The sequence below is a fragment of the Corythoichthys intestinalis genome, chromosome 4, assembly GCF_030265065.1.
Source record: "Corythoichthys intestinalis isolate RoL2023-P3 chromosome 4, ASM3026506v1, whole genome shotgun sequence".
NCBI classification, from domain to species: Eukaryota; Metazoa; Chordata; class Actinopteri; order Syngnathiformes; family Syngnathidae; genus Corythoichthys; species Corythoichthys intestinalis.
This window is the reverse complement of record NC_080398.1, coordinates 4,777,533-4,792,355: the sequence shown is the minus strand read 5'-3', so window position 1 is coordinate 4,792,355 and position 14,823 is coordinate 4,777,533. Positions and strand designations below refer to the sequence as shown.

At 36.5% G+C, this 14,823-nt stretch overlaps 2 protein-coding genes across 3 annotated transcripts in view; one reads left to right on the top strand and one right to left on the bottom strand.

The window, feature by feature from the left end:
* lysmd1 (LysM, putative peptidoglycan-binding, domain containing 1) overlaps window positions 1–14,823 on the bottom strand; it is an 87,087-nt gene that overhangs the window by 41,495 nt on the left and 30,769 nt on the right. The gene's annotated exons all lie outside the window — the stretch shown is intronic.
* tnfaip8l2b (tumor necrosis factor, alpha-induced protein 8-like 2b) overlaps window positions 1–14,823 on the top strand; it is a 30,672-nt gene that overhangs the window by 511 nt on the left and 15,338 nt on the right. The gene's annotated exons all lie outside the window — the stretch shown is intronic.

Sequence of the window (14,823 nt, the reverse complement as noted above, 5' to 3'; positions counted from 1 at the left end):
GAGGAAGCGCTTATGAGTCAACGTTTGACAACTTAACTCAGGGGTCCACAAACTACGGCCCACGGGCCGGAGACGGCCCGCCTCCACATTTGGTCTGGCCCCCTGAACAATTTTTTTTTTTTTCTCAATAATGTAATTTATTTCCCAGAGAGGGTTATTTGGTTATGATTAGGGTTGTTCCGTTCATGTTTTTTTGCTCCCGATCCAATCGTTTTAGTATCTGCCGATCCCGATATGTGCCGATCCGATTGCTTTTTTTTTTTGTGCTCCCGATTCAATTCCAATCATTCCCGATAATTTTTCCCGATCATATACATTTTGGCAATGCATTAAGAAAAAAATGAATAAAACTCGGACGAAGGTATACATTCAACATACAGTACATAAGTACTGTATTTGTTTATTATGACAATAAATCCTCAAGATGGCTTTTACATTATTAACATTCTTTCTGTGAGAGGGATCCACGGATAAAAAGACTTGTAATTCTTAAAGGATAAATGTGACTTTGTATATTGTGACTAAATATTGCCATCTAGTGTATTTGTTGAGCTTTCAGTAAATGATACTGTAGCCATTTAACTGTTCTGCCCAAATGCAGTATGGGAAGTGCAACCATGACTGTGCATAGTGGCACCAATTGAAACACTGCCAATGTTGGCAGGATATCAAATACTTGTTCTCCCCACTGCATATCTTCTCTGCGTTGGGAAATAACATAGAGTGTTAAGAAAAAGATCAACTACTACCTTTCTTCCCCACATTGCTTTCCACGATATTGCTAATTGTTGAGAGAGGGATTGTAAGGCTTTAGCCTGTTAAAAAAAAAAAAAAGGCCCCAAAGACTGCCAAAATCCACTCTACTCATTTAACGCTGCCTTTTAGCTCAATATATAGGTAAAACGGCGCCATTATAGATTGAACGCGGCAATGCGTGAGTGGGTCGTGCAGCGCATGCATTAATTGCATCAAATATTTTAACGTGATTAATTTTAATTTTAACGTGATTAATTTTTTTTAAAAATTAATTACCGTTAACCCGATAAATTTGATAGCCCTACTTTAAGCCAAAACTAAAGACTCTGGATGAGTGTAAGATATTTTGTCTGTAACGTTAAATACAATTAGAAAACGATTTAATTAAAAAATATATATATATTAAAACAGGCATGTCCGATATTTTTTTGCCGATTCCGATACTTTGAAAATGACGTGATCGGCATCCCGATCGATCGATCGGGACATTTTTAACTATAACTAATTAATTTTTTTAAAGTAACGTGCCCAACACTGCTCATCCTTCATTTTTCTCCGAGTAAAGTTTGAACCAAAAAGTTTTACTTTGGTCCCATGACTCATCTGCATCATTCAGATGGTCCCTGGCAAACCTCAGATGGGCCTTCACATATAGAGAAATGCATGACTTTAAATCATTGCACCGTAGTGTTCTACTGACAGTAGCCTTTCAAAACTGTCCATCCAGCTCTCTTCTGGTCATTGACCAGCTCCTGCCGTGTACTTTTAGGCCGAGTCATCATTTTTCTCATCTTGAGTGATGCCCCACAAGGAGAGATTTTACATTATATTTAGGGTGCTCGACGTCCAATCCATTTTAGACGTCGAGCGCCGTCAATGGTACAGATACATGAGCATTCACAGCCAGTCCTCCTAGTTTGAATGAATGGATGGCAGCGAATGAACGCCCCCACTTCAAATGGATTGGGCGTCTGCTAGTGACAAACAAATCAGTTAAAAGAAGGATGATTAAAAGACAATAAGTACAGTACTTCAAGGTAAAATACAACTGTGAAGCGTACTTTAAAAAATTCACTGTGGGTTGTATAATAAAGATTAAGAGTTGTCAGTCTTTACATACTTTGAGGGCAGTGATCTCAAACTGGCAGCCCGGGTGCCCATTGAGGCTTTTGGGACAATATTACATGGTCCCCAACTTCTGTTGTTTGGTCTAAGTGCAGTTCTAATGTTTTGCTAGCCAATATGACCAAATTCTGAAGTGCTGACATAGCAGCATTTCAGGAAGGAACGGCGAGGTTTTTCGTGGAACTGTAGTCCGCATTGACAACATTTATTTTTTATTGTTGCGCAAGAAAGCCATAACATTGCTGACTTAATCCTTTTCAGGGCACTCATTTAAGTACTATGGGGGGTCAACTCTAATTTTATTGGGGGCCAGAACTAGAATGTATTTCTGGTTTTCATTCATTCTAATAGTTTAATTCATAATCACCAATTCATTTGAATTATTTTTGTTTGTATAAACATTAACACACACACATATATATATATATATATATATATATATATATATATATATATATATATATATATATATATATACACACACACACACATATATATATAAATTAGGGTTGTCAAACGATTAAAATTTTTAATCGTGTTAATTACAGCTTAAAAATTAATTAGTCGTAATTAATCACAATTCAAACCATCTATAAAATATGCCATATTTTTCTGTAAATTATTTTTGGAATGGAAAGATAAGATGGATATATACATTCAACATATGGTACATAAGTATTGTATTTATTTATTATAACAATAAATCAACAAGATGGCATTAACATTCTGTTAAAGCAGACATGTCCAAAGTCCGGCCCGGGGGCCAAATGCGGCCCGTGGTCAAATTTCATCCGGCCCCCAGCCTCTGTCATAAAATCAATAACGTCTGGTCCGCACACAGACTTAATAAATTGGTCAGCAGTACTGCTACCAGCATATGAAGTAGCTCACACACTAAATGCTGCTCCTCATTTACCCACTAAAAGGCAGCGGCACTCTAAGCAACATTACCCCGTGTAACCCTTTAATTCCAATTTTCTAAAATGGCGACAATCAACAACAACAACAAAAGTTGACTGCGACGGCCGACGCCTCAAGGTTAGGTGGAAATTGGACTATTTCTTCACTAAAATACACAACAACTGTGTCTGCCTCATTTGCAAAGAGACAGTCGCTGTTTTTAAAAGAGTTCAATGTAAGGCAATATTACCGATCAAGACACGCTGACATGTACGACAAGATTACAGGGAAGAAACGCAGCGAGAAATTGAAGCAACTTGAAGCTAGTATAATTTCACAGCAGCGGTATTTTGCAAGAGCCTGAGAGTCGAAAGAGAACGCCACAAAAGCTAGTTGCGAGATTGTTGAAATTATTAATTAAAAAGAATAATAAAGCAAATGTGACACACAGAATGGCTTGCTAAAATTTGCTTAAATATATTGTTCTACGTGAAGGACGTCAGCCAAGGTTGGCCCCCCACATTTTTATTACACCAAATCTGGCCCCCTTTGCAAAAATTTTGGACACCCCTGTGTTAAAGCGATACATGGATAGAAAGACTTGTAGTTCTTAAAAGATAAATATTAGTACCAGTTATAGAAATGTTATCTTAAAACCCCTCTTAATGTTTTCGTTTTATTAAAATTTGTAAAATTTTCAATCAAAAAATATACTAGTAGCTCGCCATTGTTGATGTCAATAATTACACCATGCTCACTCATTGTGCTTAAACCCATAAAATCATTTGGACCCAAGCGCCAGCAGAGGGCGCCAAACACCAAAGAACAAGTAACAAATGGACATTACACTGCTGTCATTTTAATCTGTTTGAGCGGGGCATGTGCGTTAATTGCGTCAAATATTTTAACGTGATTAACTTAAAAAATTAATTAACGTCCGTTAACGCGATAATTTTCACAGCCCTAATATAAATAAATTAAAAAATAAATACAACAATGTTTTTTAAATAAAGATGAACTTTTTTTTCATCAAGCATTTAATATATATACTAGGGCTGTCAAACGATTAAAATTTTTAATCGAGTTAATCACAGCTTAAAAATGAATTAATCATCATTCATCGCAATTCAAACCATCTCTAAAATATGCCATATTTTTCTGTAAATTACTGTTGGAATGGAAAGATAAGACACAAGACCGACATAAACATTCAATATACTGTACATGAGTACTGTATTTGTTTATTATAACAATAAATCAACAAGATGGCATTAACATTAACATTCTGTTAAAGCCATCGATGGATAGAAAGACTTGTATTTCTTAAAAGATAAATGTGAGTACAAGTTATAGTAATTTTATATAAAAACTCTTTATGTTTTCGTTTCAATAAAATTTGTAAAAATTTCAATAAAAAAATAAACTAATAGCTCACCATTGTTGATGTCGCCGAGCGGGCCGTCACATGGGCTCCCTGCCGTTCTTCCACAGTATCTTTAACTGCGTAAGATAGTGATTGAAATACACCACAAGGTGTCAGTGACGAATTTTAAATTAATTAGAGATCTAGCCAAGGCAAAGTCTGAGTAAGTTTTATGTGTATTTTGCATCGCTATTTTGATTGGGAATGCCAGTTCTCTTTGCATTGAGCACTTTTCTTTTTGTAAACATTATTTTTTTGAGAAATAGGAATATTATTTTTGTTGTGCTTTCCCTAAATGATACTTTAGCGACTTAACTGTTCCGCCCAAATGCATGATGGGAAGTTGGGCAATCATGATAGTCAGTGGTGGCTGCAAATGGTATGTGTTCTCTGCGTTGTGTTTAATACAGGGTGTTAAGAAAAAGATCATCTCCTGTCATTCTTCCCCACGTCGCTCGCCACAATAGTTATAATTGTTGTGGAAGAGATGCCAAAGCTGATACCAATAAAAGGTGCGGTCCAATGAACGCCCGTGTCCACTCGCATTTCTCTGCCATTTCGCTCTCAATGTGCTAGAACGGCGTCATTGTAAACTGTTTGAGGCAATGCACGAGCGGGTCATTCCGTGCATGCGTTAATACATATATATATATATATATATATATATATATATATATATACATATATATATATATATATATATATATACACACACATATATATATATATATATATATATATATATATATATATATATATATACACACACATATATATATATATATATATATATATATACATACATATATATATTAGGGCTGTCAAAATTATCGCGTTAACGGGCGTTAATTAAATTTTTAAATTAATCACGTTAAAATATTTGACGCAATTAATGTATGCACTGAATGAGCCGCTCTCGCATTGCCTCAAACAGATTTCAATGAGTCCGTTTATGGACATTAAGAGTGAAGAGAATGCCACCGGCCGCTTGGGGGCAGCGCAGCGCCTTTCCATACTAATGTTATTCCTTCTAATAGTGGGAGAATTAGTAGTTGTGAGACGTTTATGTTGTTGCTTTGTGCTCCACACATATTTCATTGTGTTTGCTTTCTTTTAGTGGCAATTATGTGTCTCTTGTTGTATTTTGGGTAAAATATGCTCAGAGATATATCTGTTATAAAGGCGAGTGGACACAGGCGTTCTTTGGGCTGCGCCGTTTATTGGCATACGCTTCTGCAACTCCTTCACAACAAACAGAAGTATCATTTAATGAAAGCACAACAAAAATAATATTGCTATCTCTCCAAAAAAATAATGTTCACAAAAAGAAAAGCACTTCAGTCTGTAGTAATGAGGCCTTATTCTGACACAGCTAAACAACAATGCAAAGTGAACTGGCATTACTCAGAGTTTAGTCACTCAATTCTTGTTATTTTTATTCTTCTTATTATTATATTAACTCTACTTTTGATTGAAAATTGTACAAATTTTATCAAAACGAAAATATGAAGAGGGGTTTTAATATAAAATTACAATAACTTGTAACTATAACATTTATCTTTTATGAACTACAAGTCCTACTATCCATGGATCACTTAAACACAGGGCCTAAGCAAAATAATGCAAATGGACCCATATTTTTGGCCCACCATTTCGTCACAGTGTACTGTGAAACCCATACATGCAATCCAACCCATACGTCCATATTTTGTATATTAATCAGATTTTGTTGCACTGCATACTTCAAACTTCTCACCCCAAATGATTGTCAGAACTTACAGTAGATAGCGCCAAACCTATTTCTAAAAGAGGAAATAAAGAAGTTAAGGAAGGACTTTTATTTTTTTAAGCTTGTAATCAAGTATCAAAACTCACAAAAGTCAAATAAAGCAAACTGTAGTAAACAAAATAGAATATAAATTAAACAATTGCCAAATTGGGGGCCCACTAGTGGTCAGGGCCCCTAAGCAGGTGCATAGTCTGTGTATAGGCTGGGCCGCCCCTGCTTAAACAGAAAGAATGTTAATAATGCCATTTGTGGATTTATTGTTATAATAAACAAATACAGCACTTAAGTACAGTATGTTGTATGTATATATCCGTCTTGTGTCTTATCTTTCCATTCCAACAATAATTTACAGGAAAAATATGGCATACTTTAGAGATGGTTTGAATTGCGATTAATTACGATTAATTTATTTTTAAGCTGTAATTAACTCGATTAAAAATTTTAATCGTTTGACACCCCTAATATATATATATATATGTATCTTCAAATGGGGGTGGGACAATATTTTTCTAGGGGGCCACAATGGGCCCCCTGGTCACATGTTTGAGACCCCAGCCTTATATGACAATAATTTAAAAAAAAAAAAAAAAAAAAGAGTGCATTAATATTTTCATGATCTTTAATTTTAAATATTTGTAAAAATATATGTAATAATCATAATTGAGACCTGGCATGCACATCGGTAGACATCCCATTTGGGACATGTAGGTCACACTTCCCCCGAGGCAAAATGGATTGGACGTATAGCGCCGTCAATGGCAGCCATTGAGTTAACAAGAAAGTGACCCCGGACTCCACAAAAATGTACAGGAATTAACCGAAAATGAACTCTCTGCCTGCCATTGACATTAATAGACGTACAACAAGTCACTTAAACTGGCTGTGAATCTTCATCTTTTAGTGCTAGACAGTGTTAGACATCCAATCCAATCCAGGGACGAATGAATGAATGCTCCCAATAGATTGAACGTCTAGCACCGTCAATGAGTTAACTTATTAAGCCAAAACTATACTGGTCCAGCCCACATGAGATCTACTTGCCTTAAAAGTGGCCTGCAAACCAAAATTAGTCTGACACCTCTGGCCAACGTGACCTAAAATCAGATGTCTACCCATGTGGATGCCAAATAATTATAGGCCTGAGTTTACCAAAAATTGTCACATTCCCTATAATTGCTTAAGGAGGAATAGATTACAGCAGCTGTTAAAAAAATGGCTCTTGAAGGGAGATGCAAGGTTACTCTTGCCATGCCCAGCACTTGTCTTTCTTTGACTTGACTTGAAAACCAGCGGAAATTAGTTTTTACATCAACGGGTTCTTACATGTGAATCATCCAAGGAATGCTAAATATTTATAGCGCCCCAGTCTGTCTCCTTCATTCTCAACCGGACAAGGAGCAGGTGGACCTTAGCCTCCAATTGGACACATGCGTGAAACCCTAACTCAAAGAGGAATGCCTAGACTTGGCTGGAAACCTTACCTAGCCAGGTTTCAAACCCTGATTTGAAACTAAATCAACCCTAAAATCTTGTTTTGAAGCCCTAACCCTTACAAACAGCTGTACTCTTTCCTATAGAGGGGGTTCTTGTAGCTTTCTATTTTCATGATTCTTTGAAGAACCATTTTGTTGTTCTTAAAGGGTACAACGGATAGAAAGACATGAAATTCTTAAAAGGTAAACGTTAGTATGAGTTATAATAATTTGATATTAAAACTAAAGATGTCCCGATCGATCGGCATTCATGTCATTTTCAAAGTATTGGAATCGGCAAAAAAATATCGGACATGCCTTTTTTTAATATAGATTTTTTTAATTAAATCGTTTTCCAATTGTATTTAACATTACAGACAAAATGTCTTACAATCATCCAGAGTCTTTATTTTTGGGCTTAAAGTAGGGCTATCAAATTTATCGCTTAAACGGCGGTAATGAATTTTTTTAAAAATTAATCACGTTAAAATATTTAATGCAATTAACGCATGCGCTGCACGACCCACTCAAGCATTGTCGCGTTCAATCTATAATGGCGCCGTTTTACCTATATATAGACCTAACAGGCAGCGTAAAATGAGTAGAGAGAATTTTGGCAGTCTTTGGAGCCTCTTTTTAATTGGCCTTAAAATCCCTCTCTCAACTATTAGAAATATCGTCGGAAGCAATGTGGGGAAGAACGGTAGTGGTTGATCTTTTCCTTAACACCCTATGTTACTTCCCAACGCAGAGAAGATATATCAATTGGTGCCACTACGCACAGTCATGGTTGCACTTCCCATCATGCATTTGGGCAGAACAGTTAAATGGCTACAGTATCATTTAATGAAAGCTCAACAAATACACTAGATAGCAATATTTAGTCACAATATACAAAGTCACATTTATCCTTTAAGAATTACAAGTCTTTCTATCCGTGGATCCCTCTCACAGAAAGAATGTTAATCATGTAAATGCCATCTTGAGGATTTATTGTCATAATAAACAAATACAGTACTCATGTACTGTATGTTGAATGTATATATTCGTCCGAGTTTTATTCATTTTTTTCTTAACGCATTGCCAAAATGTATATGATCGGGAAAAATTATCGGGAACGATTGGAATTGAATCGGGAGAAACAAAAAAAAAGCAATTGGATTTGGAAATATCGGGATCGGCAGATACTCAAACTAAAACGATCGGGATCGGATCGGGAGCTAAAAAACATGATCGGAACAACCCTAATTAAAACCCACCTTAATGTTTTCATTATAGTAAAATTTGTAAATACAGTTTAACTAGTAGGTTGCTATTGTTGTTGACGACGTAATGCACTGGGTGGCGCTGGCGTGCTCCCACAGTGTCACGCTTTAGCTACATAAACATGTCGTTCATTCTGCCGTTCCAATTTGAACCCGAGCGGAAAATGATGAGTAGGACAGCACGGTCGATATTTCACAAAACGAGCAGCAAAAACAATAAAATGAAGGTCTCCAGCGGGATTCGAACACACGTCTCCCGTGCGACAGACAAGGGTGTAGAACACAGGTCCATATTTCCGTGTTATGTCAGAGCCAGGATTTTCCTTATAAAGCTTTCGCAACGCACATGTCTTGGCAGACAAACGAAAAAAACAAGGCAATGATGCAACTAGTAACGAAGGGATATACATATTGTCAAATAGCAGCAAGTCAATCTATTGGCAAGCCGCCTAAGATCGGTTTAAAGACACTGCTGATGAGCTGGAATTGGATGCAGGTACGATGTTGGGAACTCATCCCATAGTTCTGTTACAAAACAATCTTACTAGCAGCTGAATGTGACAAAATCATGCCAGTCGTCATTCTAGCTTCGCTTGCTAGCTAGCACAGCTATTCTCCCAGTCCAGCCCAACTACGTCATCACCCCGAGCGTCCATTGCGCGCATAAAACATGGCGCCCTTCGTAGGTCGAAACATGTACTAATAATTATTAGGGCTGTCAAAATGATCGCGTTAACGGGTGGTAATTAATTTTTTTAGTTAATCACCTTAAAATATATATTATATCCCCCAAAATATGGCATATTTTATAGATGGTTTGAATTGATTAATTACGATTAATTTCTAAGCTGTAATTAACTCGAATAAAAATTTTAATCGTTTGACAGCCCCACTAATTATTAGGGTTGTTCCGATCATGTTTTTTTGCTCCCGATCCGATCCCGATCGTTTTAGTTAGAGTATCTGCCGATCCCGATATTTCCCGATCCGATTGCTTTTTTTTTTTTTTTTGCTCCCGATTCAATTCCAATCATTCCCGATAATTTTTCCCGATCATATACATTTTGGCAATGCATTAAGAAAAAAATGAATAAAACTCGGACGAATATATACATTCAACATACAGTACATAAGTACTGTATTTGTTTATTATGACAATAAATCCTCAAGATGGCATTTACATTATTAACATTTTTTCTGTGAGAGGGATCCACGGATAGAAAGACTTGTGACTTTGTATATTGTGACTAAATATTGCCATCTAGTGTATTTGTTGAGCTTGCAGTAAATGATACTGTGGTCGTGCCCAAATGCATGATGGGAAGTGGAACCATGACTGTGCGTAGTACTACCAATTGATATATCTTCTCTGCGTTGGGAAATAACATAAGGTGTTAAGAAAAAGATCAATTGCTACCTTGCTTCCCCACATTGCTTCCCATGATATTTCTACTCGTAGGGAGAAGGATTGTAAGGCTTTAGCCAATTAAAAAAAGGCTCCAAAGGCTGCCAAAATTCACTATACTCATTAAACGCTGCCTTTTATCTCTCTATATAGGTAAAACGGCGCCATTACAGATTGAGCGTGAGTGGGTCGTGCAGCGCATGCATTAATTGCGTTAAATATTTTAACGTGATACATTTTTTTAAAAATTAATTACCACCGTTATTGGGATAAATCTGATAACCCTACCTTAAGCCTAAACTAAAGACTCTGGATGAGTGTAACATATTATGTCTGTAACGTTAAATACAATTAGAACACAATTTAATTAAAAAAAAAAAGTATTAAAAAAAGGCATGGCCAATATTTTTTTGCCGATTCCGATACTTTGAAAATGACGTGATCGGACCCGATCGATCGGGATGACATCTCTAGTAATTATTATTGATTTTTTTATATCAATGGCAATAACATATGTGTTTGTTATAGGGCTGTCAAACGATTAAAATTTTTAATCCAGTTAATTACAGCTTAAAAATTAATTAGTTGTAAATAATCGTAATTCAAACCATCTATAAAATATGCCATATTTTTCTGTAAATTATTGTTGGAATGGAAAGATAAGACACAAGACGGATATATACATTCAACATACGGTACATAAGTATTGTATTTGATTATTATAACATTAAATCAACAAGATGGCATTAACATTATTAACATTCTCTTAAAGCGATGGATAGAAAGACTAGTAGTTCATAAAAGATAAATGTTAGTACAAGTTATAGAAATTTTATATTAAAACCCCTCTTAATGTTTTCGTTTTATTAAAATTTGTAAAATTTTCAGTCAAAAAATAAACTAGTAGCTCGCCATTGTTGATGTCAATAATTACACCATGCTCACTCATGGTAATAACCCATAAAATCAGTTGGACCCAAGCGCTAGCGGAGAGCGCCAAACACCAAAAAGCAAGTAACAAGCGGACATTACACTGTACTGTACATTTTAATCTGTTCGAGCGGGGCATGTGCGTTAATTGCGTCAAATATTTTAACGTGATTAATTTGAAAAATTAATTACCGCCCGTTAACGCGATAATTTTGACAGCCCTAGTTTCTAATAACATAAAATTGAACAATTGTGGCTTATTAGAGCCTACAATTCTTTAAGACTAAGGTTCCCTTTAAAAATCACTTTTTTTATTTAGGTAAAAATAGCTTTCCTACAGTGCTTGGATTTAAACGGTTTATTTTTTGGGGGAAGTATTTCATTAGCTCTAGATAATATTGTTTCACAGACCAAAATCCACAAAATGTGAGATGACAATCTCCATTGCGTTTTCTGGATGCTTTATCCTGTAGTCTGTACTTAATTTGCATGTGCAACTGAAATAGTACTGCATTTGCATCTGCAACTGAAACAAATATAAGTTTTAATTACAGTTTCTTAGTTTTATTTTTTTCTAAATATCATATCGTGACCCTGGGATATTAAGGTGCATCGTATTGTGAATTTAGTAGGGCTGTCAAAATGATCGCGTTAACGGGCGGTAATTAATTTTTTAAAATTTATCACGTTAAAATATTTGACGCAATTAACGCACATGCCCCGCTCAAACAGATTAAAATGACAGCACAGTGCAATCTCCTCTTGTTACTTGTCTTTTTTGGAGTTTTGTCACCCTCTGCTGACGCTTGGGTGCGACTGATTTTATGGGCTTAAGCACCCATGAGCATTGTGTAATTATTGACATCAACAATGGCGGGCTACTAGTTATTTTTTGATTGAAAATTTTACAAATGTTATTAAAACGAAAACATGAAGAGGGGTTTTAATATAAAACTTCTATACCTTGTTCTAACATTTATCTTTTAAGAACTAGAAGTCTTTCTATCCATGGATCGCTTTAACAGAATGTTAATAACGTTAATGCCATCTTGTTGATTTATTGTTATAATAAACAAATACAGTACTTATGTACCGTATGTTGAATGTATATATCCATCTTGTGTCTTATCTTTCCATTCCAACAATAATTTACAGAAAAATAAAGCATATTTTATAGATGGTTTGAATTGTCATTAATTACAATTAATTAATTTTTAAGCTGTAATTAACTCGATTAAAAATTCTAATCGTTTGACAGCCCTAGAATTTAGGTGTATCGTCCGATCCCTAATTGAGAAGGGCTTCTAGTCTGACGTTTGAAGGAATTGCTTCTTAAAAGAACGTTATAGCAGTTCTGTGTAGATGTTTCTAGTTGTTCATCTTGAGTTTAAGAGCATACGACAGGAGAAAAAAAGTCTTAAATAGCTTATTATGTGAATTAGTATTATATTTTTAGACGATTCGACTACATTTACAACAATTTAGCAAAGCGCAGATGACGAGAAATTAGTCTTTTAATCTGCCAGTTAGCCACGCCTACCATGATAGGGCTCTGGCGTCCCCAACAGGTGGATGACGTCAGCGGTAGACTGGGCTCATCGATTTTACTATTCAGCCCATTGAGGGGGAATTATTCAGAACGAGGAAAACGCGACGAAGAAAGCCGCCAAATGTCATTGTTTCAGTCTCTCTACTCCAATATTTTTACAGGATATTATTTTTATCCAAGTATTTTTCCCCAATAGCTAAATAAATGGCTGAGAAGGACCAGTCAGCCCATCGAGGGGGAACTATTCACAACGAGGAAAACGCGACGAAGAGGGTTGCAAAATGTCATTGTTTCTGTCTCTTTACTTCAATATTTTTACAGGATATTCTTTTTATCCAAGTATTTTCCCCAATTGCTATACACATGGCATGGTCATGACAAATAACAGTCTTGTGCTAAATGGAATATGAAATAATAAAAATGCACTTATTCAGGATGACATCGCAAAATGACTCCATAATGGTCAAAACTGTCGACTTCACCTTTACTGTCGCATCCCCCGAACGATATTTTATGACACCTAAATCGAACATATGTCATTTCCCTTCCCCGGCTTCGGAGAATGTAAACAAACAAAGAGGCGTGACAGCTAGCCGACATGCTAACCCGAACCGAGTGATGTTTCAAAGTCTTCGAAGCGGAAAATCACACATAACTAGCCCGGATTATTTGACATGACGACTGGGTTGTCGATTGTCTTTGCAGATCGGCAAACCGCCCGGCAGAGAGCAATTTACAGTTCGTTCCCCTGAGGAGGGCGGTTGCAGTTGTTGTGCAGCTAATGTGCATGAGGAGAGCTTTTTATATGCCTATCAATGATCAAACATAAGTCGTCCTTTATTTAAAGAAAGTTTGTAGTGTTTACTTTGTAATCGCTGTATTCGTATTTGACATAATACAAAACAAGATGTTTACTCACTTCCTCGTAAGTCCACTGGTCCCACAGTAGTAGGGCTTGGCAAATATCCACGGTGAATGGGAACCTTTTGAAACTCCAAAAAGGCGCGCACGCCTCTCCCTCATAAGGCAAGATTTTTCTGCAGCCGTTTGGCTGGCGTGATGCGAAAAATAAACGTATTAATCCGCAAAATCAGCTGAATCCTTAGTCCTCATACACAACAGTACGGCTGTTTAGTGAAGATGACGCCTTCACCCGTACACGTCACAGCGCCCTCCTCCTCAGTGCAAGACCGAAGCCAGAAGTCACTCATTTTCATGGCGCGGGATTCAAAAAACTAAATAAATATAGCGATCGCTTCCACACACATCCAAGCGGTCAGTATTATTCAGGAGCATAAAATACCGCGTGTATTATGAAATAAACATGCTTTTTCGTGTCACATGCACTTTAAATCTTGAGTTAAGGTTCCATTGAGGAAGCATTCGACTGGAGCTTTTTTAAGGAGGTTTAAATGGTTCTTCAATGAGGAATATACAGTGCCTTGCAAAAGTATTCGGCCCCCTTGAATCTTGCAACCTTTCGCTACATTTCTGGCTTCAAACATAAAGATATGAAATTTCATTTTTTTGTCAAGAATCAACAACAAGTGGGACACAATCGTGAAGTGGAACAACATTTATTGGATAATTTAAACTTTTTTAACAAACAAAAAACTGAAAAGTGGGGCGTGCAATATTATTCGGCCCCTTTACTTTCAGTGCAGCAAACTCACTCCAGAAGTTCAGTGAGGATCTCTGAATGATCCAATGTTGTCCTAAATGACCAATGATGATAAATAGAATCCACCAGTGTGTAATCAAGTCTTCGTATAAATGCACCTGGCAAGAAGAAAGCCATTTCTCAAAGATATCCATAAAAAGTCTCGTTTAAAGTTTGCTACAAGCCACCTGGGAGACACAACCCACATGTGGAAGAAGGTGCTCTGGTCAGATGAAACCAAAATTGAACTTTTTGGCCACAATGCAAAATGATATGTTTGGCGTAAAAGCAACACAGCTCATCACCCTGAACACACCATCCCCACTGTCAAACATGGTGGTGGCAGCATCATGGTTTGGGCCTGCTTTTCTTCAGCAGGGACAGTGAAGATGGTTGAAATTGACGGGAAGATGGATGCAGCCAAATACAGGAACATTCTGGAAGAAAACCTGTTGGTATCTGCACAAGACCTGAGACTGGGACGGACATTTATCTTCCAACAGGACAATGATCCAAAACATAAAGCCAAATCTACAATGGAATGGTCCA